This window comes from Suncus etruscus, chromosome 16 (genome assembly GCF_024139225.1).
Source record: "Suncus etruscus isolate mSunEtr1 chromosome 16, mSunEtr1.pri.cur, whole genome shotgun sequence".
Lineage (NCBI taxonomy): Eukaryota > Metazoa > Chordata > Mammalia > Eulipotyphla > Soricidae > Suncus > Suncus etruscus.
Window position 1 is genome coordinate 23,089,196 of NC_064863.1, and position 5,367 is coordinate 23,094,562.

Sequence of the window (5,367 nt, forward strand, 5' to 3'; positions counted from 1 at the left end):
TGCTGCCTGAAGGGATCGCCTAAGGGAAAAACAGAGAAAGATATGAAGATTGTTTGAGGCCTAAGCTATTTAGATATCTGGTTCTTTTCTTCAGTTGTTTCATAATCTTGGTTCTTTTAAACATAGTAGGCAAATTCACAAGTAAGGAAGAAACAAGAATGCCAAAATTTAAGTGATTCACAGAGAATAAATGTAGCCACTTCTGTAGTTTGATAGGAATGTTGGACATTATAATTTGAAAGGAATTGAAAATTAAAAACTTAACTGATAAGCTTGGAAGTAAATCAAAGAGAGAGTCTGGTAATAGAAATGTTTGATGTTTAGTAACTCAAGATAACTTCTTAACAAAGTCACATGATGGCAGACAAGGCTGTTAACCAGGTCCTAAGAAACTAGTGACTACTTTTTCATCTCCCTTGATTTCCTCATTCTTCCAAATCTCTTATTATATATTCACTTGAATTCACTTGAATTTTCTTGCCGGTTTACTCCCAATCTTGCATCTCCATGCATCCCTTGCATATTTTACATTTCCTAAATTATGCTGAATTTAGAGTTTAATTCTCAGAATTCTTGCTATAAGCTGCTATTTTCTCTGTCTATTTCCATCCCTTGCACAGTGACTTTTAATCAACAAGTTTCTTCTAGGAGCTTATGATTGACTCATATAAAGAGAAGAATGTGATTTGGAACCGTTTTTCCCAGATGTCACCTTGCTGAAGAGAATTTACCACCCACTTTTATCCCCTGCTCTTGGAGGTCGGTTCTGCTCTGGCTTGCCAGATTTGTTTTTTAGATTAAAATGGTGCTAAAAATCATTGCATTTATGATATTATTATTAGGATTTGTTTATTGATTGGTGAATTGAGAATTGAAAGTCAAAAGATTTGAATGATTTTTGCATCCAGCCTCATCATACATTTCTGTAAATTAAGTTTCCTGATATCATGAGGATTGTACTTTATAAAATAAGGATAACAGTGATGTTTTGATGAGTTTAATGATATTTGAAATTGTGATATTTTGGAGAGGAACTTATAATCAGTTACTAATTATTTTCATGAAAATGTTTAGACTCATAATTACACTGTAAAGTGTTGCGTGCATATAGAGTTGAGAGGTGATGCAAGACATATCAGTCATTCATGAGAGTTCATGGGAGAGATTTGATTTCCTTCCTTCCTTTTTTTTTAGACTTTTTGGGTAGTCAAACTCCAATAATCTTTGGTCTAGTGAATAGAATAACAGTGATTTCCCTGAAGTGAATTTGCTCATTTTTAGACACCACAAAGAAGAGCACTAAAGTAATGTGAAAGGAAGCAGCTAATTAAAACAAAACAATATCAACAAAACCTTGAACCTATATGGGAAAATTTATGAGTTTCTTTATTACTTCTCTGTTGAAGGATTTTTGTAGATTTAACATTCAAAATATTAATAAGATTTATAAGAATAAATCCTAACCCTGCAGTAACAGATATATACACTAAGCCATTATAAGAACATTATTTTAAAACGATGCTGAAGAATATTAGGTTAATTGCATAATAACTGCAGCATCCTGTGCCCAGAAGAGGAAATGCCAACTCCAAAAATTACTGCTGCTGATTACAACATGGAAGGAGATTATTAAAACTGTCAAGTGACAAGAAAACTATACATCAATGGGTGGTATTAAAAGTAAACCTTAACAGTAATACATTAAAAAAAATGTTCATTCAAAAGATCGCACATAACTTCTTTCTTGTATTGATTACCTAACAGTGGTCCTCAAACTATGGCCCGCGGGCCACATATTGTATTTGTATCTGTTTTGTTTCTTCATTGCAAAATAAGATATATGCAGTGTGCATAAGAATTCGTTCATAAGTTTTGTTTTTACTATAGTCAGACCTCACTGTCTGAGGGACAGTGAACTGGCCCCCTGTTTAAAAAGTTTGAGGACCCCTGAAAGAACACAAAGACAATTCCAAGAGTTGCTAAGTTAGTACTTAGTCTACTAGAAGTTTCAATCATTTCCAACCTCTTTGTGGCATCCATATATTTTCTTGTAAGTGTTGTGACTGGAAAGCAAATTATATAAGTGATCTCTTCTTTCTGTTCTTCCATTCTACTATTTGTAAGATTGGGCCAATAATTCTCATGTTGAGTCAGACTTAATAGTTTGCAGAGTACTGTGGCAAAAACTTTTTCCTTGGGTTCAAGAAATATTCCCAGTGTCAAGTCTTCTGTGTTTAGCTATGTATCTTGAATATTTCTGGAACTTTTATTATTATTATTATTTGTGTGTGTGTTTGTGTGTGTGTAGTTGTGTGCTTACTGGTAGGTCTTTCTAATATGGGGACCAAATAAGTACAAGGGGTTTTGGATCATTATAAGGTGGGCAGTGATAATGTGTTCGTTCTTCCAACTGAATGAGGAAAAACATATTTAAATATGATCATCTATAGCAGTTCTTAAAATGCAGTTCTGGAAAAGTTAACAACTTGTCTTTAGGTAAATATTTTGAAGGTTGACTATTTTTGCTTAACAATTTTTGGTTATAAGTGAGCCCAGTGCTTAATGATATGCACTTCGGAGATCATTAGTTTGTGAAAGGGTGGGGAATTTACATTCCACAGAGTCCTATTAAGGGAAAGTAATTTTATTAAAATACAATTATTATTTTAAGGCGTATAAATTAATATCCTTATTTGTGAGGAGTTGCTTCTCTCTGCTAGGAGATGGCATTTGACAATTAAAATATAATAAAGATGATTATTAATGAATAAACATAAAATTAAAATATCATAAAATATGCAATTAAAAAACACTAAAAATCCTAGCTGAACAGAATCATTAGAAAAGGCTAATCATGACTTCAAAAGAAGTATTTCTGGAGATGATACTACTAAGCATTATTTAACCATGGAGAATTTCTAAAAGTGGCAAATTTATGATTTGTACATGATAATAATATGAATCTTGTTAGACTTATGGTAGCTGAAGTAGACAGCTCAAAGGGAGCCTGGTTGTACCTGGATATGCTAAGAAAGGCAGAAAATTGTTAAACATGTATGTAACACTGGCTATGAACCTTTTATGCTATTTTATTAAATATAACATTTTCTATGTGTGTATTAACAATAACACATTATTTGCTAAAAATTGGAGTAGATGACACTACAAAATCTCTCCTTCAACATCTGTTGCCAAACTATATATAATTAAGTAGAATGTGATAGGAAACCATTGAACAAACATTCGGGACACCTATGTCTGAGTTTTTTACGTTTGCAGGGCTTCAGATTCCTTATACTATAAAATAATAAATAGGTTTTATTCCCCATTGTATATATGGGAAGGAGAGCACTTTCTCGGTGGATATTTAAAAAATACAAATTTTGGGGCCGGCGAGGTAGTGCTAGAGGTAAGGTGTCTGCCTTGCAAGCACTTAGCCAAGGAAAGACCACGGTTTGATCCCCCGGGGTCCCATATGGTCCCCCCAAGCCAGGGGCAATTTCTGAGCGCTTAGCCAGGAGTAACCCTTGAGCATCAAATGGGTGTGGCTCGAAAAACCAAAAAATATATATATACAAATTTCTAGAAACATGCATGACTATTCACTTTAATTGATGAAAATTCCTATTTAGCCATGTGATCAGGCCATGAACGTTGTATGTGGTCTTCTAGAAGAACAATTTGACTTCATTGTCTTTCTTTTTTTGGGGGGGGGCCACACCCGGTAATGCTCATCGGTTACTCGTGGCTATGCTTTTAGAACTCGCTCCTGGCTTGGGGGACCATATGGAATGCTGGGGGATTGAACAGCAGTCCGTCCTAGGTCAGATGCATGCAAGGCAAACACCTTACTGCTGCACCACTGCTCCTTACTGCTGTGCCAATGCTCTGGCCCTGACTTTATTGTCTTTCATTATGCTTCTCCGATTTGAGAAAATCTCAAGTATTTTTCTCTTAATTCCTTGGCAGCCTCAGCTCTCTTCTGAAAGTGAATACAAACAAATAAAAAGTTACAATGCTCTTTTCATTTTCTTGTTTATTTCATTTTATTATAGTTTAAGAATTCCAACAGTGTTCAAGATTTAAGTTATTGCTATTCAAGTTTGCTACAATCACTGAGGCCAAGGGACTTTGGCCACTCGTTACATACGTTCTAATAGTTCTAATATACTCTTCTTCCTCGCTTTCTCACCTTTTCTGTTTGGTAATGATTAGGTGTTTTAAGTCAAAAGTTTTTCATTGTTCATTGTTTCATATTTTTATCTTGATTCTATTGCACATATGCTCTCCTCTTGTATTTGCCCCTTCTCTGACTTATTTTGCTTGACCGGATACCCTCCAATCCAACATGATCAGAATCGGCAGAATTGGGTAACTATTTGCATTTTGGGGGGAACGATCCTCACCCCAAAATTAAAATATGATAACGGTGATGAATAACGAATAGATTTATTTTCTGAACCAGGATAATGGCCCATAAGGCAGAGAGAATTTGATATATTTTTATTAGAATATTATTCCTTTGTGTCTTCAAAGGTGCTTTGATTTTGCCATATGCCATTATTAAAACGTCCATGGAGGAAAAAGCTTAAATTCTTGTCTGGATCTTTTAAACATCAGAAACAAAACGTTGCTTTCAAACTCATCAGGTAGCAGAGAGATTGCGGCTATGAGGGTGAGGAACGTTAACTATCCACACAATGCCAGATGGCTTGTTCATTTTCTGTGCCACCTGTCCTTAGTCATTATTACAATACTGAAGTGTTGGCAATTGCTAGTGCTCTTATCAATGTATGAAAAAAGGCACTGGGAAGTAAAGGAACTTATTTACATGGTTCCTTAGTATGAAGACATAAAAGATAATCTAGCAATGGGGTCAGAGTAGATTCTTAGGCAGAGGAAAACCTGCCACTAAGGAGTAAGATAGGCATTGAGCCTATCTTATATAGACTATATAATGTACAGCAAGGAAGTCTGGGAATATATTTACATACTCGAGTATAAGCCGACCTCGCGAGTATGAGCTGAACCCCCTAATTTTATCCTAAAAACTGGGAAAACTTAGTGACAGGAGTATAACCTGAGGTAAAAAAATGCAGCAACCTCTGGTAAATTTCAAAAATAAAAATACATACTCAAAACAATTACAATCATTGAAGAATGAGTAGGTTAAATGTTTTTCAATATTTATTGCTAAAGAAAAACTGTAAACTAGCAACAGGAACTTTAAAACTTTAAATAAAGTGCAGAAAACCGTATCTTAACAGGTAATCAAACTAAATCACAAAGATTAAAATTCTTCAAAATTGAATTCCTCCTCCTCCTCATCATCTGAATGTCCAAACAGAGCCGCAGCTGTATCTGATG